At 42.5% G+C, this 25,552-nt stretch overlaps 1 protein-coding gene and 1 long non-coding RNA gene across 3 annotated transcripts in view; one reads left to right on the top strand and one right to left on the bottom strand.

Moving 5' to 3' along the window:
* Positions 1–13,997, top strand: part of OIP5 (Opa interacting protein 5) — a 28,959-nt gene extending 14,962 nt beyond the window's left edge. The window contains exon 6 of the transcript XR_012120661.1: positions 13,462–13,997. The gene's annotated coding sequence lies outside the window, so the exon portion shown is untranslated. The remainder of the gene's footprint in view (positions 1–13,461) is intronic.
* LOC140843131 (uncharacterized) overlaps positions 1–25,209 on the bottom strand; it is a 34,062-nt gene extending 8,853 nt beyond the window's left edge. The window contains exons 1-2 of one of the 2 annotated variants that reach the window (XR_012120663.1): positions 25,045–25,209; positions 6,494–7,662 (exon numbers count right to left, since the gene is read on the bottom strand). This is a non-coding gene — a long non-coding RNA (uncharacterized lncRNA). Of the gene's footprint in view, positions 1–6,493; positions 7,663–25,044 lie in introns of those variants that run through there. The other variant, XR_012120662.1, reaches the window with a different exon arrangement.
* Between the last annotated feature and the right edge of the window lie 343 nt (positions 25,210–25,552).

The following is a 25,552-nucleotide window of genomic DNA, read 5'->3' as shown; positions in this document are numbered from 1 at the left end:
CCAGAAACTCAGTATATTAAGAAACCTGGGTCCTTTTGTCTTTTCTTTTTGATGTCTGCAGCCTACCTCAGCAGGTCTGCAGATAAGCTGCTCCCATTTCCATGATTTATAGCATTATTCGAAACTACCCATTCCAAGTAACAAATAACAAGTGAAATTTCAGTGCATTCTCAGCCCATGCTACTTTATTGACAAAATATATTTATATATACACAGACACACAGGTGCAGAGTCTCCAATTATAGCAGTTCCTTTTTACATCAAAGGATAAAATTTCTTCTAAACTCCCAAAGATGCATAGATTGAAAAGCAAGCTGCCTCTTGTAATAAACATTCAATGAAATTCTTTCAACATCTTATATACCAGTGGTGCAATGGAGATGTAAAATAGCAAGTAAAAACTGAGCCACAACTGTTATTTACAGGACAGTAAATAAAATATGAAAGGTACTCAAATAGGAATCTTTTTAATTATTAGTGATGGGTGTTTAAGGACTGATGATAATGTATTGCCAGAATCTCTCTTACCCCTGGGAGAAAAATGTATTTTAATGGCACTGCATACCATCACCAAGGGAGACAAAACTAATATTAACTATTTTAATATGCTTTTATGGAGTAATGGCAAGACAGAGTTTAGAGAAACTGTCCTTAAATCTTCATTGGTTTCACTGGTTGACAGACATGTTATCAGTAAGTAGCAAAGAGAAAACTTAAACATGAGATGCTACATCTCATTTCCTGTATTTGAGTGGAGACCTGACACTGCAATGACTAGAAGTCTAATTCAATTCTGAATTGTTGGAAAGTTACCATTCCACTTAAACATTCCAAGACATATGGCGTGAAATCCCACAACAAAGAAAAGGAGGTTAAAATAATTTAGAAAAAATGTTTTTCATTCATAGAACATGAAATCTGGAAGGGGCCTAGTAAAAATCATCTTGTCTAATTCTGAATTCTAATTAGGCCTCTTTCAGACATAATGAGCTACATTTGTACTGCTATTATCACTCATACTTACAACAGTTATTTCAAATCCATTCATCTCAAAAGTTTTAAGCTACCACAATAAACTGACGTTTTCTTTATCAAGTAAGAAAATAAATGGGAAGGGGAAACTTGCTCCTGTTTACCTGGCATCAGAAGCTTTAGGCAACATATGCAGTTTGTCCAAAACAGCAAGGGTAAAACTCTGGCTATTAAAGTATATAATACAGTAACAAAAAAGAAACCAAACTACAGATGTGTCAATGTTTTCAGTACTATTTCCACCAAATGGAAAGGCCTCCTTTGCTGAGCCATCCTTTATGGCTAGTCAATACCAGTACCATCCAGAAGAGTTGCCTAGTTACCTGAAAATCCTGGGACATCTGAAATGTGTACATATTCCCTCTATTCACTTCCAAAAATACTAGTTTTAAGAGATTCAAACTTAAGCCACATAAACTTGTCAAAGCTCATACCTATTTTACATATTCCATACTAGTATTTTCTACTTTCCTACCCATTCTGAAACTCTGCACCTTTATTATAGCCATAGCAGCTTATTTATTTATACAACATGCTTAGTTTGTGCCTTTTTTTGTTTTTATACATGCATGGGGACTACTGAAACCAGGAAAGTTAGAGGGTGAGCACCGTTAGGCTTTATTCCTGACGGTTTGAATGTCTTGTGGCCCCTGTTTATCTTCTGGCTCCCATTTTCAATGGAAGTAAGATAATCTTTTATTCGAAAATAAAAACCAATAATTCAAACAATAAATTCAAGCTATTGTCTTGAGTCTCTATTGCTTCAGTATTAATGCATATATATATATATATATTTCCCAGTAACCACATAACACTCAACATTTTCAATCATGCATCAGAATATTAGTACTCTTTATCAGTTATGGGTCTGCCACTATTGCTTGCACTTACATCCAGACCCAGTTTAATATACATGCAGAGAAAACCCCTTGATTCAGAGGAATTGGGGAAATAACAAGGATACATGCAAAGTCATTGCTTAGAAATGCAGGCAAGTGATCCACATCTATCACAATGCTGCTTGAGAACAGAGGTACAAAAGTCACACAAAAGGTTAGAATTAGGACCACTATTCAGTTATAAAAGGCTTAATTGCAAATCCTGGTCCTTCTGGGTAGAGAATGATGTAAAAACGGGGGGGAAAAAGGGAATTAAGAGATGTACAGTCTTCTGGAGCAGTAATTCTCTTGTCCATTTATGGACAACAAACTATAGCAGCACAGAAGAGCACAAGTGGTGTAGGGATGGTGAAGATGCTCTTAGGCAGAATGGTTTCTTTCCTGATTCACATTAATGAGCAATACCTGCACAGCTCCCCAGGGAAAAGGAGTTAACAGCAGAGCCAATATCAGCACAGGTTGTTACCTGTTAGGTAAACTCAAAATCAATGCCCTGAAATTTAGCATAGCCCTCTGCTTTTGAAAACTGTTGGCCAAGGGATCCTTCCAAATATGGTATAGTTAATAGCTGAGCAATGTTCTGAATAAACTACAGTAATTTGCTTGCACCAGCAGCACCATGAGAATGTAAACTCCTGGAGGCCAAGGGTCTCTTCATATGTTGCATATCACAGGTACACAAAGAGTAAACATGAGACCACAACACTGAAAATTAATTAACGAAATACTTTCTGAGACTACAAAAACTTGTAGCACATCTTAGCATTCAGAACTATTAACGTGGCTATTAAGGGTAACCTTTAATTGTTCTAAACTAATTGACACCACAATGTGCAGTGGTGTCCTATCATGCAGATGCCTGAATATTGCTTGGTAATTCCAATGTCTCTAACACCAATTGATGGCATAGGACATTTAAAGAGGAGCTATAATCAATTTAACATAGCCTTCTCCCTATCCTTGGAGTAGCCATATAAGAATTACATATTCAAGAGGCACTATTTTCTTAGATTCACTCACTTTTAGTTTTTTTCCCTGGGGAAAAAATAGACCCAATTTTTTAGGGATCTTCAAGGTGCTAAATAGCCAGGATGAACATGAGGTAAAAGGGATAAGAAGTCACCCTTATTCCACTATTATATCATGAGAGCTGTGTAACTCCTCAGATCAACAAATTAGTTTGCTGGGTTCTTGTTAAAATAAGCAGTACAGGCTACAGGGCTCAGCACATCTACATTAGACGACGTTTAAAAAAACCAACATACTGTCTTTGGCTACTGTCTTCAATCTTTTTGCTTTACACCTTTAAATCCTAACTCCCCTAAACTAACCACAGGCATAAAGGCCAGCTATCCAAGTCCTTAGTTTGTTTTTAGCTCTAAATATACACATACAACAAACTTTTCCTCTTTAAAAATGCACCCAGGAAACTAATGGAGAAAGATGAGGTGACAAAGAAAAAGTTCCCCATTTTATAAATGCCTGTTGCTAAAAAGAACATCATACGCAAAATCTCCACAAGCTGGCTTTAATGGAGCCACATCAGTAGTACATTTGTTCCCAGGTTAAGTTAAGCACTAGAAGTTTCATTCAATGGCCTTAATCCTCTGCTTTAGGGAATAAACAAGGTCTAAATTTAACCTTTAACTCACACAGAAGTTGACATTTCTCACACAATGATATATTCATATGCATTCATACTTTTAAAAGAAAGTACTTTTTATCTGCTCTTTACCTAGCATCTTTCCTTTTGTATGACTGTTGATAGCAGAGCCTTACAACTCAAGCAGTAATACTTATTCTACTGTACAACCTTGTGAATGCAACTTACTTTAACATGCAAACCAGTTATTGCTACTAAAATTCTACCTCTTGAAAGTTACCGGTTCATTTTATGGCTTTTTTTTTTTTTTTTTTGCAATAGGAAATATCCCCTCCTGCATACTGTGTGCTCTTTTGCATTCATTACCTTTTCAGAGGTATTTAAAAAAAACGTTTAAATGCTTTTCAGAAATGGTTTCTCCCAGGCACTGAACTACTTGTGTCAAGAATACGACTACTTTAAGTACACTATGAGATTCTAAACCTGGGTCCTTGGGTATCTGCTGCCTGGTCTGTTGCTTGCTTCTGCACATGAGACATACTACATTAAAAGTTTTGCATTTCCTGTCATGCTAACTGTAGAATCTGTATCAGTAAATCTTGGACTGTCCTAATACTGAGATTTAAAAATCACCCCAGAAAACTGCCATTTCCAAGTTCTTAAAGGCAGCTTTTAGAGGTAGGAATTTCTTTTCTACAGAAAGCTATCTTCCACTTTCAAACAAAACAACTTTATTTTCACAAGGAAAGCAGACAAAAGGGACAGCTGTCTGAGATGGCTTACTGTAACCAAGCAAGAGAGTTGCTTATTACATAGCACCCTGAGAAGGCTCCAAGAAGCTACATTTATAGTTCTCATGAAAAGGTCTGAAATCCCATCAATACACAATTCAGCAGGTTTGGAAATAGGAAAAGCCCACGACAGTTAATTTAGCACACTCTGAACTACTAACCAGTGTTCTTCCATTAACAAGTAGCATGCTGCAGACAGGGAACATACATGGTCTGTAGATTAGAAAAGTGCTCACTTAAGCAATTAACACAGTATCTCAGTAAAACATGCAAATCATAATTTCTTGATGCAAAAGGAGTGGGAACATAAATCAAGAAGACATACAATGTGAAAACAGCACAAGAACAACCTCACCTCAAATTAAGAGCAAAGTAGAATAATGAAATGGGGCTGCACTTTGATATGAAATTTCATAAGAAACAAAGGAATGGAAAAGCTTAAAGATCCTCAAACAGTAGTTCACATTGTGACCCCACATTTCTATCCATAAATGAGTCTTTTTGGCCTTAACCTCCTTTCCCCAGGGACTAGAGTATCAAGGATTCAGATATTTATAGGAAAAAATGTCTAGATTTTTCACTTTTTACACTATTGGTTATTATCAGTAATTCATCCTTAAGTTAAAATTATTACTAGGCTCATGCACTAGCCCCTAACATGGCACTACAATATGCTACCAAGCACTAAATGCTTACAAAACTATACACATCTCAAAATGGAAGACATTGGTGATTTTGTTGTTCTTAAACAACTTGTAACATTTGTCCACAAGTATTAAAATATACATATATATATATTTCTATTGCACATATCCCATTTTTGTTTAACTTTTACTTAAAAGAAAAACTGCCAGCTAACATAGATGAGCAACAGAAAGGGAGGAAGTAGGCACAGCTACAGACTGAGGCTCGTTCTGCCTAGAATTATAGCTTTTGCCATCAAGAAGGGGATTAAAATAGACCAGGCAAAAAATATGTAATTAAACATATTAAACACTAGGCAAGCACTATTGGAATATATCTATTTTATAAACTGCAATCTGGTGACAACCATGGAAGATGCAGGAACAACCTGAAGAGTGCATTATACAGGAGTTCTCTTAGCTGTGAAATGAAAAAGTATAAAGCAACTGGAGAAGTTAAGTCTCATACATATTCAAACAAGTGGCCAGAGATGGTTTCACTGGTGCAGACAGTAGAGGGTCTATCCCCCACCAAATGCTTTTACCCAACAAGCTGCCAAAAGGACACAGGGAAGATGGATGACAAACAACTGTAGATACAAATTCTCCATGATATTCTGAACATACAAATGGGACTCATGTACGTAGGGTCCACGCTATCTTTAACAATTCCAAAATACCTGAAAACATCACAGAATGGTTGGGAAGATCTTAAGAGAAATATTGAAGTCACCTTTATCCAAAGTTACTTCTCCTGTGCTTTACCACACATAATTATTTGCTCTCAGTTAAAGGAAATTATATTTTATCTATATCATGTAAAATACTTCACAAAAAATTTCTCATGGCAATTCAAACTGGTTGTTGAATTTAATCATTAAGAGTGCTCAGCATTTCCCATTTTTTTGGCCATTCCTATCACTCTCAAATTTTGGTAAATTGCTCTAAGTTTTCGGCATCATGGTATGTATGGCCCTGGGAAAGCACTCCCTAAATCATAGAGATTGAAGATAATTTGTTCTTAATTTTATCTAAGTTTTCAATTCTTTCTCAACTCACAAAGACTCATAAATAAGGGTTTCATTCTTCTTATGTAAAGACTTGACAATTCATATACCAGTCCTCTGTTGATTTGGAAGCAAGGACAGCTTTACTCTATAGTCTGTTCATCCTATAGTGTTAAGTTTAAAGGTAAAGAAATGAAGATTCATATTTCTTACTCTATTTTTCTTGAGAGGTTTTTTTTAACTCTGAATTTCTAAATTTATACTGACCCAACCACAACTTTGGAATATTGCTACTGAGGCCCATTCTTTGATGAGAAGTTCTGTTCCTAACTGAGGAAATTACCTGAGTCCCAGCCTTTTCAGCCTAATATTATACCTATTGCTTTGAAAAATAAACCAACATCCAAGTACCCACTCTTGAGTCAAAGGAGAGAATTATTTATGCTCTTACAAAAAATGGAGCTATGGATATATAAAACACTGTAGAGCTGCATAGGCATATTTACTTCTTTTTCTCAGGAGAAAAAGGAGTTACATGGAAACCTTTCTCACTTTTCTCCCCATTCCTCCATGTCCAAAGTTGAAGGTAGGTCACACTGGAGGGTCTATCACATCTTCTGAACAGAAAAACCCCTTATGTCACTTTCTCTCAGCTTCAGCAGCATAGGAAACCAAGTCTCACTACTACATAAGACTCCACAAAAAAGAATGAAGTGATTTGTAATACAGCAGTCTCTCATCATACGGAGGTGATCAGGGTTCCTTCACTGGATTCAAAACTGTTATGTTTCCTTTTACCCATCTTTCACTAAACCAAAGCATGTATTCACAGGGTTTAGCATCTGCACAATGTGGTCCTTCCTTAGAAAAAAGAAAAAGCATGTAAAAAAAAAAAAGGGCCTCAAAATGTCCAAAGACTTCTGAGAAAAGTCAGCATCCTTCTTCTCTAAAAGAAAAATCCCTTTTCTCATTCAAAAATGTGGTTTTACACACGTAAAAATGTGTATTTATACAGACTCTGGTTTATTCACATGAAATTAATCTTGTGCTATCTTGTCTTTATGCTTCTTTACACACGAAAGGTTTTATTGCAAAATCCAAACTTTGTTCTTATCCAGTAAATCTATGTCACAGGACAAGCCACCATTTAGATACATATTTAATTTTTTACTATCTTTTTCACTTCAAATTACAACACATATTTGGAATTTACTTCTGCAGTCTCAATTGTGCTTCTCATGAAGGCGGTTAAAACTGGAAGACATTAAAAAAAACCCTGATGTCATCCATACTTGCTATTTATTTAGTCTTCTTGTTTGGAACAAGAGGTAAAGAATTCAAAAATACCACCATCCAAGAATCTGTTTCAAATTAGAAATCAGCATTCATCTTGCCAAATAATTTCTTTATACTTAAGCAAACAGCAGAAGATGTGTTGGTTGCTTCTTTCTTCTTAGAGAAGTCAGCAGCATGACTGTACCCTATGAGCTTCTCTGCTCAATCTGAGGTGCAACAGAAAGAAAAGTGGCCTTCTCTACTCCGAGTCGTGGAGGTGAAGTGTAGAGAAGATAACCACATTTCAAGAATAGGGAAAGCGGCCAGATAAAAGAAGCAGGACTATCGAGCCCAGGAGACAACATACAATACCTGGAAATACAAAATAAATTAAAAACAGAAAGATTAAGACAAGTACTTGTGCAAGCAAACTTACAAAAATATTTAAAAACACATAGAAAATGTTTTGAATTACACGTGTCTAAATAAAACATGGAACCATAACACGAATTCAGTATAGTCATCAAAAAGCCAAAAAAGTAGCTAGGAAAAAAATACATATGCATGATACAAAAAAATGAGATTTATATGAAAACTCGTATTATGTAACATGAAATATATACATCATTCTCCTCTTACACAAATGGAGTAATGTACTTCAAGTTTTTACAGGTATAAAATGATTCTACATAAAATGTGTGTTTAAAAGCAGTATGTACTCCAAATCTGATGTTTAAGTACTTAGTATTCAAAACCATATATGTCATCATACTTTCAAATACCTTTAACTCATAAGACAAACAGGGAACAGTAAACATTTTGTGAAGTATAACCCTAAGTAAAACAATGTGTGCTGTACCAGGATCACCAAATGCAAGCAGGTAAAAACTTTAGTAGTACACTGCTGCTAAACATAAAACACTTGTTAAATTACAAATATTTGCAGAAGTAAATCAAACAAAAAAAAGGGCAAACAGTGTATAATTCCACTTAACATGAATTCATGGAGACAGAAAGTATAAGAGAAGTTACTAGGGGCTGCAGGGAGTCGGGGGAGTTACTGAATAATGGGTACTGAGTTTCTATTTGGGATGATGAATAAATTCTGGAAATCAATTATGGTAATGGTCGTACAACAATGTAAATATATTTAATATTTATTGTATACTTAAAAGTGGTTAAAATGATAAATTATATGTGTTTTACAATAAAAAATTTAAAGTCACAGATGTATATCAAAAGCTTCAATAAATTACTTCAGCTTACAAAAATGGCCAATACTGATTGGCTAACTAGTCTTCCTAGCTCTCCATTTTTAGTTATGGCACATATACTAACACCTTAACTCTAAAATGAACTTGAATAAACTCTTCTGGTTGATAATAAGACAGAGTTCCTGTGGGCAGCAGAGCTGTTTCAGTACATAAGCTTACCTAGGCTAATTCAAAGCTTGCACTAGCCACTAGACTGTTCTGTCTAATGGCTGTCAATTATAATGGCAAGATAACTGGCGGTAATGTTGAGAGGGAAAAAAGATACAAGATAGTTCTTTCTATAAGTAAATGTGTTGAAAGAATTCTATATAAACTAAACAAGCACCAAAGAATCCTTTAGAAAGAGCACCTTTTCTTAATTAGGAACTTGTCTAGATTCTTTTAAAAACAATTTCCTTCAGCAAAACCAACCAATAAAAATGCATATACTCATCATATATAAACATCATCTCCCAAACAATCTGTATCTTAGTATGGGGCAATAATGCTAGACTATCATAACCTTGTATTCTTTTCAAAATACCTGATTTCATATCTCAAACATGACTACTCAAATTTGATACACTTTAAACACAGACATGTGTATATATATCACAAACTGTAGGAATCCTTTTGAAAACTGAATGAAGAGTAGTTTAGTATAACAACCAAAGTTCTGACCACAACTTACAGCCCCATAGTATCTACACCCACACCTTCCACGGTATCTCTTTTGACCCCAACTCTTCTCTCCCTTGCCATCCTGGGCTCCAACCACACTGAACTGCTTTCTCTTCCCAGCATGTCAGGCATGCTCCTACCTTACAGCCTTTGTATTGGCTGTCCCTTTGTTAGAAGACTTGGATCCCATGTATCTGCATAGCTAATCCTCTCACCTCCAAATCTTAACTCAAATGTCATTTTCTCAGTGAAGCCTACTCCAACCTGCTACTTATGATTTTATTGTCCCCATCCAACCAACAGATACACTCCCACCATTTGCCTCTACCCTGTTGTACTTCTCCATTCATTCACAGAATGTAATACTATCTTACCTACTACATAAGGTACTTACTAGTTTCTCATTTCCTGTCTTGTCTAAAATGTAAGCTCCACCAAGAAGGAATCTATTATTCACCAATGAATCCCAAGCACCAAGAATAGTGTGTGACCCATGGCAAACACTTAATAAAAATTTGTTGAATAATTGAATAAATAGCAGGGCTCTTAAGTACAATAAGCCAATGTGAGTTAAAATTCAAATAGACATGATTCTAGAGTTGCATGAGGAAATGACAACTATACTTTGATCTACATGACTTACTATAAAGCTGGTGCCTTTCCAGGCACTTCTGGATCTCTGAACTCATTTCTTTAGTGCTACGGATTATACAAAGTAACTTTGTATTAAAATACGGACTTACTGGGAGGATGGAAAGGGGGAAAACGAATATTCAAAGTAGTAGTTGGGCTACTGAGGTCTGAGTCAAAAGACTGTGTGGTAGTCAGCTTCAAAGATGGCCCTCAGTTATTGCTGCCTTCTGATAGTCACACTCTTTTCTAATACCCTCTAAACCTAACCAAGGAAGTGAAAGACCTATACCCTGAAAACTACAGACACTCTTAAGAGAAATTAAAGAGGTCACTAAGAAATAGAAACTCATCCCATGCTCCTGGCTAGGAAGAATTAATATCGTCAAAATGGCCATCCTGCCCAAAGCAATGTACATATTCGATGCAATCCCTATCAAATTACCAACAGCATTCTTCAATGAACTGGAACAAATAGTTTAAAAATTCATATGGAACCACCAAAGACCCCGAATAGCCAAAGCAAGCCTGAGAAGGAAGAATAAAGTGGGGGGGATCTCACTCCCCAACTTCAAGCTCTACTACAAAGCCACAGTAATCAAGACATTTTGGTACTGGCACAAGAACAGAGCCACAGACCAGTGGAACAGAATAGAGACTCCAGACATTAACCCAAACATATATGGCCAGTTAATATTTGATAAAGGAGCCATGGACATACAATGGGGAAATGACAGTCTCTTCAACAGATGGTGCTGGCAAAACTGGACAGCTACATGTAAGAGACTGATACTGGATCACTGTCTAACCCCATACACAAAAGTAAATTCGAAATGGATCAAAGACCTGAATGTAAGTCATGAAACCATAAAACTCTTAGAAAAAAACAGGCAAAAATCTCATGGACATAAGCATGAGTGACTTCTTCATGAACATATCTCCCCGGGCAAGGGAAACAAAAGCAAAAATGAACAAGTGGGACTATATCAAGCTAAAAAACTTCTGTACAGCAGAGGACACCATCAATAGAACAAAAAGGTAAGGTATCCTACAGTATGGGAGAACATATTCATAAATGACAGATCCGATAAAGGATTGACATCCAAAATATATAAAGAGCTCACGCACCTCAACAAACAAAAAGCAAATAATCCAATTAAAAAATGGGCAGAGGAGCTGAATAGACAGTTCTCTAAAGAAGAAATTCATATGGCCAACAGACACATGAAAAGATGCTCCACATCGCTTGTCATCAGATAAATGCAAATTAAAACCACAATGAGATATCACTCACACCAGTAAGGATCGCCATCATAGAAAAGACAAACAACAAATGTTGGTGAAGTTGTGGAGAAAGGGCAACTCTCCTACACTGCTGGTGGAAATGTAAATTAGTTCAACCATTGTGGAAAGCAGTATGGAGGTTCCTCAAAATGCTCAAAATAGAAATACCATTTGACCCAGGAATTCCACTTCTAGGAATTTACCCTAAGAATGCAGCACTCCAGTTTGAAAAAGACAGATGCACCCCTATGTTTATCGCTGCACTATTTACAATAGCCAAGATATGGAAGCAACTTAAATGTCCATCAGTAGATGAATGGATAAAGAAGATGTGGTACATATACACAATGGAATATTACTCAGCCATAAGAAAAAAATAGATCCTATCATTTGCAACAACATGGATGGAGCTAGAGGGTATTATGCTCAGTGAAATAAGCCAGGTGGAGAGAGACAAGTACCAAATGATTTCACTCATATGTGGAGTATAAGAACAAAGAAAAACTGAAGGAACAAAACAGCAGCACAATCACAGAACCCAAGAATGGACTAACAGTTACGAAACAGATAGGGACTGAGGAGGATGGGCGGGAAGGGAGGCATAAGGGCAGGGAAAAAGAAAGGGGGCATTACGATTAGCATGTGTAATGTGGGGGGTGACAGGGAGGGCTGTGCAACACAGAGAAGTAGTGATGCTACAGCATCTTACTACACTGATGGACAGTGACTGTAGTGGGGTTTGTGGGGGGGACTTGGTGAAGGGGGAGTCTAGTAAACATAATGTTCTTCATGTAATTGTAGATTAATGATACCAAAAAAAACCCAGTGCTGGACAGAGAAGACAAGTAGTGACTCTATAGCATCTTACTATGCTGACCAACAGTCACTGCAATGGGATGTGGGGGGGACTTGATAATATGGGTGAATGTAGTAACCACAATGTTGCTCATGTGAAACCTTCATAAGATTGTGTATCAATGATACCTTAATAAAAAAAAGGTGCTGGTTGTTCGACAGTTTCTGCCCCCAGACAGGGATAAACAAATGTAAAATCACTGCCTGTAAACATTTAGCTTTGTTGTCATTTATCAAATATTGAGTGCTTCCTTTCTTTGAAAATTAGAAATCATTTACTTGAACAAGTATCAAATGCACAAAGCAGGAAAAAATAAAATAGGGTATACAGTGTTTCTTGAATAACCTTTTCAATATTCTTTGGCTACATAACATCTAAGTAGTTTTTATTTCCTCCCCACAATGAAAACACACTATACACCTTATTCTGCACCTTCCTTTTTCCTTTAATGTATATTAGAGATCATTCTGTACCATAATTCAAGCTACCTTGAAAGTATAGAAGCACCTACATTTATTTACATCATCTCCCTACAGAAGGATATTTTAGACTGCTATCAAAATTGCTATACTCATGTCAAATTTCTATTACTGTCCAACTGGACATAAGATTCTAAATCCAAGCAACAAAGCCTCCTTTCTAAAGACATATAATAAAGTCTCTGTCACCTAACGGGCATATTACCCCATCCTTTTTTACTCCTTTTCCTAATACTGAAATAAACACGCAGATCTTCTTCAAGTTACCATGGGGTTATGTCCCCATAAATTCATCTTAATTTGAAAATATCACTAAGTTGAAATGAATTTAATATACCTAAGCTACTGAACATCAGTTTAGCCTAGTCTACCTCAACCATGCTCAGAACACTACCATTACCCTATAGTTGGGCAAAATCATCTAACAAAAAAAACTATTTTACAATGAAGTGTTGAACATCTCATGTAACTTACTGAAGACTACTGAAAGTGGAAAACAGAATGGCTGTATGGGTACAGAATGATTTTAAGCTTACTGGTTGTTTACCCTTGTGATCGTGGGGCTGACTGGCCCTGCGGCTTGCTACACTACCCAGCTACCCAGCATCATGAGACAGTATGGTACATATTGCTAGCCCTAGAACAGATCAAAATTCAAAATTCAAAGTACAGGTTCTACTGAATGCATACTGCTTATCACCACTGCACAGTCAAAAAACCAGAGATGGAACCATAATTAAGTCAGGGACCATCAGTGTAGTTGTAGCATATTATATCCCTTAAGTTTTTGTTATATTGTGGTAAAATACATGTAAACTTTATCATTCTAACCCTTTTTAAGTCCTCAGTTCAGTGGTATTCATTCATTCATAGTGCACATTTACATTGCTGTGCAAGCACTACCACCATCCATCTCCGTAACTTTCATCTTGAAAAACTGATCCTCTTTATGCATTAAATAGTAACTCCCTTTTTCCCCTCCCTGCAGCCTCTGGCAACCACCAATCTACTTTCTGTCTCTGTGATTCTGATACTAAGTGAAGGGTTCCCACCAGTAAGATGGCAAACTTCCGGCTTCTCTTCGGGGTCCTCGGTTCCCGCTGGCACCACCTGAAGCCCAATCACCTCTCGCCCCACTCCCAATCCCAGCACCTAGCCAACAGCCACCAGCCCCGTAGAAGTAACACCACAATCACCCTATGCCCCTTCCTATATGACCCGGCACCTTTCCCTAATAAAGCGGAATTCTCCAGTGAATTGCTGCTGTGTCGCTCCTTTCCTTTCATTGGTGCCGAAACCCAGGAGACGGGACACCCCAACTGGGCCCCGTCTTCCCCCCGACACCAGCAGCAGCTTGCCCTCGCCCTCTTTTTCCGGTGCTGGCTCATCACACTCACCACTCCTCTCTGGCCTTTAGGTAAGTTTTCCCCCCGGAGTGGGCCATTCTTCCCTGAGCTATCGCAGTGCCATTGACCGTGATCGTCTGGCAAGGCCCTGACGCTCGGGGATGAGGACGGAGCTCTCCCCGCCTCAGGCCTTCACGGCTGTGGCGGACCCTCAGGCCCCTCCTCCAACAGCCATAAATCCCCGCCTCAAGACTTTACGCTGCGGCGGAACTTCAGACTCCTCCTCCGACAGTCATAAACACATTCACCGTCCCTTCCATCAGTGCTGAAACTTTTTAAGCAAAATTTCCCCGGGGTGGGCCACTCTTCTTCGAGCTATCGCAGTGCCATTAACCGTGATCGTCCAGCAAGGCCCTGATGCTCGGGGACGAGGAGGGAACTCTCCCCGCCTCAGGCCTTCACGTCTGCTGCGGACCTTCAGGCCCCTCCTCCGGACAGTCATAAATCCCCGCCTCAAGCCTTCACGGCTGCGGCAGACCCTCAGGCCCCTCCTCCGACAGTCATAAATCCCCACCTCAGGCCTTCACGGCTGCGGCAGACCCTCAGGCCCCCCTCCAACAGCCATAAACGAGGTGACTCCTTTGCAGATGAGAACGCTCCCTTCCCCCCCACCTTCTGTTCCGTCCGCCAGAATCTGTTCTGTCTGCCGAAAACTCCTAGCGCTAGGTACCTCGTGACTCCAGCAAACTGCCTTCTTAGGGAAGTCTGGGTGACGACCCACACTTCCTAAGATATTCTGACTCGTGTACGAGTTTCCGCAGACCACCAAGGATCATCAGGGACGCCCTCTGTCTCCTTGTGGTCTACTTCCAGTCCAAGGATCTCCTTTCGTCTTCCCCTGTTTGTTTCTTCTCTGTCCTTTAGCCATGGGAGCCTCCTCATCCCTCCCTGAAAGTTCACCTCTGGAATGCCTGCTTAAGTACCTGGCTACCCTCTCCCTGACACCTGATATAAAACCAAAATTTCTCCGTAAATATTGCTCCCAAGATTGGCTGACATACCCCCTAGACAATAACAACCACTGGCGCGCAGGGGGAACTCTTGATCCTAACATCACTTGCAATCTCTTTAACTACTGCCAGCATCTGAAAAAATGGAACGAGATTCTCTATATCGAAGCTTTTCGCCTCCTAGCTCAAAATCCCAGCTTCTGCACCACCTGCTCCCCGCCCCAAGTTCTCCTAGCCTGCAAGCCATCTCCCTCCCCTCTACACACTCCCAGTCCCTATTCGATTACCTTTGACCCGGCCGACGAGCCCCCGCCATACAGAGTTCCCCCTTCGGCCCCTCCCCCTCTACAACCCCTCCACCCTCCGACGCCACCGCTGCCTCTTTTCCCAGGGCGGAAGCCTCCCGTCCTCTCCCTTCCCCTTCTTCACCTACAACAGCCCCTCCCCCTTCCTATACCGCCGCCACCGCTGCCTCTTTCCCCGCGGCAGAAGTCTCCCGTCCTCTCCCTCCCCCTTCCTCTACTACAATAGACCCTACCCCTTCCTCTACGGCCGCCGCTGCCTCCACCCCCACAGAAGCCTCCCGTCCTCTCCCTTCCCCCTCCCCCCTTCCTCCACCACCATCTCCTACCCCACCTCACCCCCTCCTCCTCCGTCCCCCTCACCACCCCCCATCCCGCAGATCGAGCCTGAGCCTTTCAGGACCCCTCTAACTAAGTTCCATGAACCTCCTCCGTCTTTGCCCCCTCAGACTCGGTGCCGAGGGCCTCCCAAAATTATCGCGGCTTTGCCCCCATCACCTGTTTCCCCGCACAGACTAAGACAGAAACCTTCAGTCCCACTCAGACCCGGTACCAAGGGCCTCCCAAAATTATCGCCCCCCCTCCGGGAAGTAGCACGATCCGAAGGCATCGTGCGCGTTCACGTCCCTTTCTCCTTAGGAGATTTAGCCCAACTAGAGAAACGCCTAGGTTCCTTATCCACTGATCCCACGACATACATCAGGGAGTTTCAATGGACCCTCCAGTCTTACACCTCACGCATCATGACATTTTCATGCTCCTAGCCAATACTCTCCTCCCTGAAGAGCGTAGACGAGTTTGGGACTTCGCCCAAACGCACGCTACCGAAACCCACAGGACTGACCCCACCTATCCCCCTGGCCCCACTGCTGTCCCCAAACAAGACCCACACTGGGATTATAACACCGCCGTGGGTCTCCACCCTCGAGATATTTTTGCCTCCTGCTTAATAGCAGGTCTAAAGAAGGCAGCTCGTAAAGTAGTCAGTTTTCAAAAGCTCCAAGACATAATTCAAAAGAGACGAAACCCCCTCCGAGTTCTTACACAGACTCACTCAAGCCCTATTACAGTACACCAGCCTGGACCCAGGAACAACTGAAGGAAGACATATCCTTATGACATACTTCCTAGCTCAAAGCTACCCTGACATTAAAGCTAAACTCAAAAAGTTAGAACAGGGCCCCGCTACCCCACAGACTGAGATCCTAACAGTGGCCTTTAAAGTCTTCCATAACCGGGAGGAGGAGAAAGAACGCCGTAAACAAAAGGCTGATCAGGCCAATTTCCAGATGTTGGCCCAGCTGATAAAACCACAACCTGGGCGCCCCTCTACAAACTGCCCCCCCCCAGGAGCTTGTTTCAAGTGCGGAAAAGAAGGACATTGGTCAAGGGCGTGCCCCTCCCCCAGAGCTCCTACCACCCCATGCCCTAGATGCCACAAAAAGGGCCATTGGGGGTCTGATTGCCCAACCACCTGAAGGGGAGGCTGGACGAACAACCCCCATCCTAAGCCCGCCGTAGTGGGGCTGGCAGAAGAGGATTGACAGGGCCCGGGGGCTTCTTGCCTGACCATTTTCATCACCAAACAGGAGCCCAGGGTTACTTTAACATTAGACGGTCGCCCCATCTCCTTCCTCCTAGATACAGGAGCCACCTTCTCAGTCTTGCGAGAAAACCGGGGCCCTACCACGCTTGCCATTACTCCTATAGTCACGGTAGGAGGTAAACAGATTTTCCCTTTAAACACCCCCCTTTTATATACAATCCAAGACAATCCCATACCTTTCTTCCACTCCTTCCTGCTTATGCACCAGTGTTCCATCCCTTTACTAGGAAGGGACATCCTTTCTCTCCTCCATGTTTCCATAACTATATCCACTCCCAGAGCCCCCAGTACTCCCTTTCTGATGGCCCTCATAGCCGACAACCCCCCTCTACCCAATGAAAGCTCCGGTTCCGCCCTGATACACCCTGTAAATCCCAAAGTTTGGGACATTACAAGCCCCTCCATGGCCCTATGTCCCCCTGCCTCTATCAAATTACGTGACCCCTCTCAGTATATCTGTCAGGCCCAATACCCCCTAACCACTTCAGCCCTCATAGGCCTCCAACCCATCATTCAAGATCTCTTAAACAAAAATTACCTCAGACCCACTCACTCCCCATTTAATACCCCCATATTAGCTGTTAAAAAAACCAACGGATCTTTCCGCCTTGTCCAAGACCTTCACCTCATCAACTTGGCCGTTGTCCCTATCCATCCCTTAGTTCCAAATCCATACACCCTTTTATCGCAGATCCTTGCCTCAGCATCCCACTTCTCAGTCCTAGATCTCAAGGACGCATTTTTTTCTATCCCTCTAGACCCCTCCTCCCAAGATTTTTTCGCCTTTACCTGCACGGACGCATACACCAGACATTCTGAACAACTTACTTGGACAGTTTTGCCACAAGGCTTCCGAGATAGTCCCCATATTTTTGGACAAGTCCTAGCTCAAGACCTAAAACAGTTTCATCATGATCACCCCGAGTCCACTTTATTACAATATGTAGATGATCTTCTACTCGGCAGTCCCTCGTGGGAACTGTCTCAACTTGACACTGTGTCTCTACTTAACCTTCTAGCTTCCAGAAGTTACCGGGTATCCCCTGTCAAAGCTCAAATCTCTTCCCCTTCTGTCACTTACCTTGGATTCCTTCTGTCTCAACAAAGAAAGTCCATTACCTTAGACAGAAAACGACTCCTCTCTGACCTGCCCATTCCCAAAACCAAGACAGAAATCCTTTCCTTTCTAGGCCTGGCTGGGTATTTTAGAGCGTGGATCCCTAACTTCTCCCTGTTGGCAAGACCCCTATACGACCTCAGCAAGGGCCCCCCTGAACAACCATTATCATCCTCACCCCGACACTCCTTCATTAAGCTCCGTCAAGCCCTTGCGGAAGCTCCAGCTCTCCATCTCCCTGATTTGTCAAAACCCTTCTCATTATATTCATGAGAGGTCCAGTCAAGCTCTAGGAGTCCTAGGCCAATATTATGGCCCATCCTTTGCCCCAGTAGCTTATCTCTCCAAGCAATTAGACCCCACAGTTCGGGGATGGGCCCCCTGCCTACGGGCATTAGCCGCTGGACAGCTCTTGCAGAAAGCTCATAAACTAACATTCGGAGAGCCCCTTACCATTCTGTCCCCACATCACCTAAAAGATCTCTTAACCTACAAAAGTTTACAGACTCTCCCTCCCTCCAGACTCCTGACCTTACTATCCTCTTTCCTCCAAAATCCAGACATTTCTTTCCTCCCCTGCCAGCCCCTGAATCCGGCCACTCTTCCTCCTCTACCCTACTCTCCTCATACTCCCTTGCATGATTGCCTGGAAGCCCTTCACAACTTCCTTCCGTGCCACTCCATGATCTCCGAAGGAGCCCTCTCACACTCCGACCTCATCTGGTTTACTGATGGGTCCTCCTTTAAACATGAGGGCACCCACTACTCAAGATACGCAGTAGTGTCCCTCGAAGATGTCATTGAGGCGCGAGCCCTACCCCCTGGTACAACCAATCAGCAGGCATAACTCATTGCAGCCACCAGAGCTTGCACTCTGGCCCGGGACACGTCTCTCACATTGTACACTGACTCCAAGTACGTATTCCACATTCTCTTGTCTCACACGGCAGTATGGAAAGAACGAGGCCTCCTCACCACAAAAGGAAATTCCATAACTAATTCAGCCTTAATTACTAAACTTCTAGAGGTTCACAACTCCCACACCGACTAGGCATAGTCCACTGCAAATCACATCAAAAGGATGACTCCCCCATTGCAAGAGGTAACAACAAAGCCGACAGAGTAGCCCGGTCAGTTGCCCTATCAGAAGACACACCAGACAACAATCCATCTGCCCTTGCAGTTTTAGCCTTATCACAAGACACCCTCTGCTCCCAGGACAAAGAGTCTCTCTTCCGCCTCTTACATGATCTGTTCCATCCCAGCCCCCAATCCTTGATCCATTTTTTACAATCTTTTTTTCCTCTCTCTCCTGAAGACAAAACCCTACTTAACCAAATCACCTGCAAGTGCACCATCTGCCAACGCACTAACCCTAATACCCCCTCAAGGCCCGACCCTTCCCTGCTCATCAAGCAAGGGGTAATGTCCCCACTGCAGATTGGCAAATAGACTTCACTAACATGCCCCCCGTACGGCATACCAGATACCTACTCGTGTTAGTAGATACATTTTCAGGATGGGTGGAGCTTTCCCCACCACTAACAAACGAGCGTCCGCGGTTGCCTCTATCCTCCTCACCCAGATCTTTCCTAGGTTCGGGATGCCCACTTCCCTCCAATCAGATAACGGCCCTGAGTTCACTGCCCAAATTATCCAGAACTTCTCCAAGTCACTCTTGCTCCCCTGGCATTTACATTGTCCTTATCGATCACAGGCTTCGGGAAAAGTAGAAAGAACCAATAGGACTCTAAAGGACATCCTGACCAAACTATCTCTAGAACTACACCTTGACTGGGTTTGCTTACTTCCCTTAGCTCTACTCCGCATTCGAGCCCTCCCAAAGAAACCTTCCTTCTTGTCGCCCTTTGATATCATGTACGGCCGCCCGATTCTACCCCCGGGGCTCCCTTCCCACAAAGGACCAATTCCTCCCAATATGGCCCTTCCACTACTCTCTCTCCTCCGCACTGAATTGTGGAAATATCAGGATTGGCTCCTTCCTGATCCATCCGCCTCCCAAAATCCTCCTGTCTTACAGCCCAGCCAACTAGTGTTTTATAAGCCACCAGAGGATCAGCCCTCTCTCACCCCAAAATAGGAAGGTCCACACCCAGTTATTCTCTGCACCCCCTCGGCCGCCAAGCTCTCACTGCCTGATAACTCTGTCACCCCTTGGATTCATATCTCCAGGTTGAAACCAAATACCCAAGACCCACCTTCTCTGGACACCCAAGATCTATCAGTCACAATCCAGAGTCCTTCGGATACAGCCCAAGACGCTGTCTACTCTACCACGCCTCATCCCTCTGGTCCCTTGAAGCTCCGCATCTCCCGTGCACCCCCTTTGCCATCCATACCCGAATCATGACTTTTTCCTCCTTTACTGCTCTCTCGCTTTTTTTCCTCATTCCTATTGTCTTCCCCGCCACCCCACCCTCCTTTGTATGGCAATTCAAAGTCAGGCAGACTTACACACAGCATCAAACAAAAGTTACTGCCCTCATTGCCACATCAAACTGCCCTCTGAAAGGCTGCTCTAAGCCTTTGTACCTCCACTTTCCTCCCTCCACCGAAGTGTTCACTTACAGCTACCTTTATTCTCCCTTCCTCTGCTTCCTCTATGACCAAAGACAAGCCTATTGCAAGTGATGGCAAGACACCTATGGGGGATGTCCCTACTGGTCTTGCGCCATTCACTACATGGGTGACTTCCAGTACCCACAGTATTACTCCTCCAACCGTTTCATGAAATATCCCAACGTTTCATTCTCCTTATCAATCCCAGATCCCTGGGACTCTTGATGGGCTGCTGGAGTCACAGCCTCAGTTTACTACGGGGGGTCCTCGACCCCCCACGGTACCCTTCATATCTCTCAAGAGTATGTTCCCTCTCGCTCCCCGATCTCTCAAGTTGCATCAGATATCAGACATTCCGAAAAAGTCATTATCCAAATTCTTGATGGCGCCTCTTCATCTTCTTATTCCTCCTACTCTTGGTTACAGCTCATTCAAGACACCACCGTCTTTCTCAACCACACCCTCAACACCGCCAATTGTTTCTTGTGCGCATCACTACAGCGCCCACTGCTGGCCACCGTGCCCCTCAATATTTCCAACTACTCTTTCCATGCAGAAGGACAACCCCTCTGCCCCCTGGCAGACATATCCCTATGGGAACCAGAATACGCAGATAATCTCACCATCTACCACTGTGTAGGCCCAACTCCATCCCCCTCCAGCGCACTTCACTGCCCCTCTATCTACACCCCTACCTCCGACTCTAAGACTTTTACACAACCGGGCACTTCTTTTGGTGTAATGGCAGTCTTTTCAACTCACTGCCTCTCAACTCCGATACACCCTGCATTCTCGTCACTCTAATCCCACAGCTTACACTTTACAGCATGGCGGAATTCCTTGAACTCCAACCTCCCTTGCCCTCGCGCACAAAAAGGGCTGCTTTCCTTCCCATCATGGTCGGTATCTCTTTGATCACCTCAGCCATTGGGGCAGGGTTTTCGGGAGAAGCCTTGGGTCACTCTCTATTGGCAGTTAGAGATCTCGATGCCAAAATTGAGGGACCCTGACATCCACTGCCAATTCCCTAGCCTCTCTCCAAAGACAGGTCACTTCGCTAGCTAAAGTCACCCTTCAAAACCGGCGGGCCCTAGATCTGCTTACAGCCGAGAAGGGCGGCACCTACATCTTTCTTCGGGAAGAGTGCTGCTATAACATCATCGAATCCGGCACTCTAGAAACTGACATCACCAAACTCACCGACCTTGCCTCCAGTCTCCACTCTGCTTCCAATTCCAACCCATTCTCTTCAATACTAACAAACCCCCTCCTTACCTGGGTCTGGCCCATTGTAGGCCGCATAATAGTCATTCTTCTCGTCTGTCTCTTCTTACCCTGTATAATAAAGTTCATCAAATCCCAAGTCGGAGAAATCTCTAATCAAGCTTTCAACCAGCTTTTACTCAGGAACTACCAGCTTCTGGCCACAGAAGATCCCTCACCCTCATGTAACCTCCTCACCACACGCTGAGATGGACCCCTCTCTCCGCTGGAAACTGTTCCTAGAAACAATGGCTGCAGACACCTGGCTCCTGACACCCATATCCTCTTGGCACCATTGGAATCAACACGTCCTCGACCTATGGTTACAGGGAACCTTCATTGATTTCCAACCTGAAGAAGTCCACATCTACTCATCCTTACTGTGGGGAGTCCTATCAACCCTTTCCTCCCAATCCTCAAGCCCTCACTCCCTTCTCTGCCCCTGTTCAGCAAGAAGCAGTCAGAGAAAAAGCAACGTCCACAACCCCATAGAGGAGAAAGGGGGGAATGAAGGGTCCCCACCACTAAGCAGGCAAACTTCCAGCTTCTCTTCGGGGTCCTCGGTTACCGCCGGTGCCACCTGAAGCCCAATCACCTCTCGCCCCCCCTCCCAATCCCAGCACCTAGCCAACAGCCACCAGCCCTGTAGAAGTAACACCACAATCACCCTATGCCCCTTCCTATATAACCCAGCACCTTTCCCTAATAAAGCGGAATTCTCTGGTGAATTGCTGCTGTGTGTCGCTCCTTTCCTTTCACTAAGTATCATATATAATTGGTATACAGAGTTTCAATCTTTAAAGCAGTTGGTTTTCAAAGCACTGATTTTCATATAATACAATCAAGGTATATGACTAAGTAGATGTTATGGGTTAAAGTGTCCTCTCCAAATCTGTATGTGGAAGTCCTAATGCCCAATACCTCAAAATGTGACCTTACTGGGAAAGTCATTTTCTATAGATATAATTAGCTAAGATGAGGCCATAATGGAGCAGAGTGGGCCCCCAATCTAGTATAACTAACTGTTGTCTTCTTATTTATAAAAGAGGGAACTTGTACACAGACAGAGAGAAAATGCTATGTGAGGACTGGAGTTATGCTGTCACAAGCCAAAGAACTACCAAATGTTAGAAGAAAGGTCTGGAACAGATCCTTCCTTAGCGCTTTCAAAGGGAGGCATGGCCCTGCCAACAGATTGATTTTGGATGTCTAATTTCTAAAACTGCAATAATAAATTAATTTTGTTCTAATTCTCCCAGTTTGTGGTATTTTATTAATGGCAGCCCTAGGAAACTAATACAGTAGGTATGAACCCGACTTTGCACATATGGTTACCGCCAATTAGGAAAGCACACCACTGCTTGCTCTTAGGGCCACACAACTTACTTTACTTCTGTGGTAAATTCAGAAGATACCAACACTTGGCACAGAATAAATTCATAACTACGAGTACTAAAGGTGTACTGAAAAGCTTTAGAAATAAGATTTAAATATCAATATTTGACTATAATTAACACTGGTGAATATGTCCTACAAATTGCCTAGTAATATTTGTATTTTATCATTTGATCTCCTTCAACTAAATCAGTATTTTTCCTTTATCCAAAGAAAATTACTGGTTTGGGCAAAAGACCAAGTTTTTCTTTTCTTTTTTTATACTTCATACATTGCTTTTGTTGAAAATAAATGTAGTCACTTTTGATCTTTATCTTCTGTTAATGGCTTATTGTTCCCCTTCTATCTAGCAATTTTTGAGTGACTTAAACAGTTTTTGGAAACACTAACCACTTTTACTCACTTGCTGAATCCTGAGTTCAGAATTTTTTTTCTTTTCGAGATGAATATAAAAGCACCTAAAAGGCAAGGAAAATGTTCTTCCTGTGATAAGGAAAAATAAAAAGAATATTGCAGTAAGCACAGAGCCCTCACTTGTACCATATGCTTTAGTATTCAAAATTACTCAAATGAACCAAGCTATTCTAAAAAAAATCATAAGAACATTATCAAAAACTCTTCTAGGAAAAATCAGAAAGAAGTTACCTTCTACCTGCACTGGTATTAGTTTTATAAAGATGTCAAAACTCTTGGAGCAGTGGTCCTCAAGTTCTTATAGAACACTGTTACCTTTGAGAATCCCATTATGTTATGGACCCTCTTCTCCCCACAAAAGACCTTTGCTTTAGTATAGATGATCACTCCCCTCTGTAAGTAGGGAGGAAGAATACTCTGTTCCTTTCCTTTGCACCGTATCTTCTTTCTTCTTTCGGACAAAATGAAAAAAAAAACAAACTACTTCCGACAAAAGCATCAGAAAGGTCTTAGGTACAAGTGTTTATTTACCTGATATTTTCAGCTCTGTCAAATCCAGGGCCAGCAGAGAACATACTAGTAATATTCACTTGTATTATGACATGCCATTTGAACTGGACCCAACTGACCTGCCAGCTTTATATAAGCTTCAACTCAGAAACATCACAAAGGGAACCTTTCTCAGAATTTAACTGAAAGATCAAATGAGGGGTTACAGCAATTCACATTACAGAAAAAATACCCCATGAAGTTAAATAAGAACCGAATACAAATGCTGACAGTATTATACTTTGCAACCCCACATTACACAAATTACGTTCTAGACTTCTCATTCTCTACAAAAAGATTTTTAAAAATTGTACACTGACTCCTTTAGTTCTGGAAAACAACAGTAAATTCTCCCGAGACCGGGAGTCAGCCCAGATTAATGCGCCATTAGGCATTTACTGGGTCATACAAGGACAAAGCTGCTTACTCAGATCTTAGAAGTTTGTAAATTGGGAATGGGAACGAATGAATGGATACAGCGAAGATAGTAAGAGAACCTGCACCACATTCAGACACGTACGTTTTAAAATCCCGGGGGGAACCTGGTACACCAAATCTCAAGGTCAACGGACCAGGTACACTAACACTTAGGGCCGCAATAACCCTCAATTTGAGCAACCTCAGGCAAAACCTTGGGCAGGCAATAAGTAGAAATAAATCAATAAAGATATTTTTCAGAAAATAAACCTATGGCCGATATAGCAGCTGCCAGATACACACCAGCGTAGGTGCAATCACCGGGAAACAAGCCGAAAGCACAAGGACAGCCAAAGGCAGGACACTGAGAAGGGCAGTGGCGGGTCTAGGACGGAGCAGCGAGGCCACACACCCGGGAAGGCGAAGGCGGCAGCCCTGGGGCAGCTAGCAAGGAAACCGCGCCCAGCCGAGGCCGCGCGGGTTGCGGACAGGCTCTGCGCGCTCCCATACCCCGGTCAGGTTAGCGGCGCCACCTCCCGCTTGTTCCTGAGTCTTTGGCTTTCTCATCTTACCTCGCATCAGCCATCAAGAGCACTCGACCGCCCTGGGGCCGAGCTGGCCCCGGCCCCAAAGGCCAGCTAGCAGCAGTGCACCTCACGCCGCCATCTTTGCTCCTTCCCAAGTCCGCCAACCCTGCGGCGGCCGTTTCCACAAGTCCCGCCACCACTGCTGCTGCTGAGTGCTGATTGGATAACGGCGTGCGTAGCCGCACTGTATTGTCGTTATAGGTTGGTTGGCATGTACGTCAATCAATAGCACCGCCCCACTCTTTCTGTCCTTGTTTTTGTCAGATTGGGTCTCGGGGTTCCCAATAGGGAAAAACGCTTTTGTTAATTCATTTGTTGGGAATGTAAAATTGTTTTCGCATGGAAACAGTGTCACTTCGGGGTAAAATAGTCTGACTAGTCCCACGATTATTTTAAGCGATTATTAGTAGTATAGTTTCAGTATAGGTGAAAATATACTACCACTAATTTCATTCTCAGACCCAGAAGTTTTTAATCCTATGCATAACACAGC

This window comes from Manis javanica, chromosome 8 (genome assembly GCF_040802235.1).
Source record: "Manis javanica isolate MJ-LG chromosome 8, MJ_LKY, whole genome shotgun sequence".
Lineage (NCBI taxonomy): Eukaryota > Metazoa > Chordata > Mammalia > Pholidota > Manidae > Manis > Manis javanica.
Note: the sequence above shows the minus strand (reverse complement) of the source record. Positions and strands in the feature narration are given on the sequence as shown.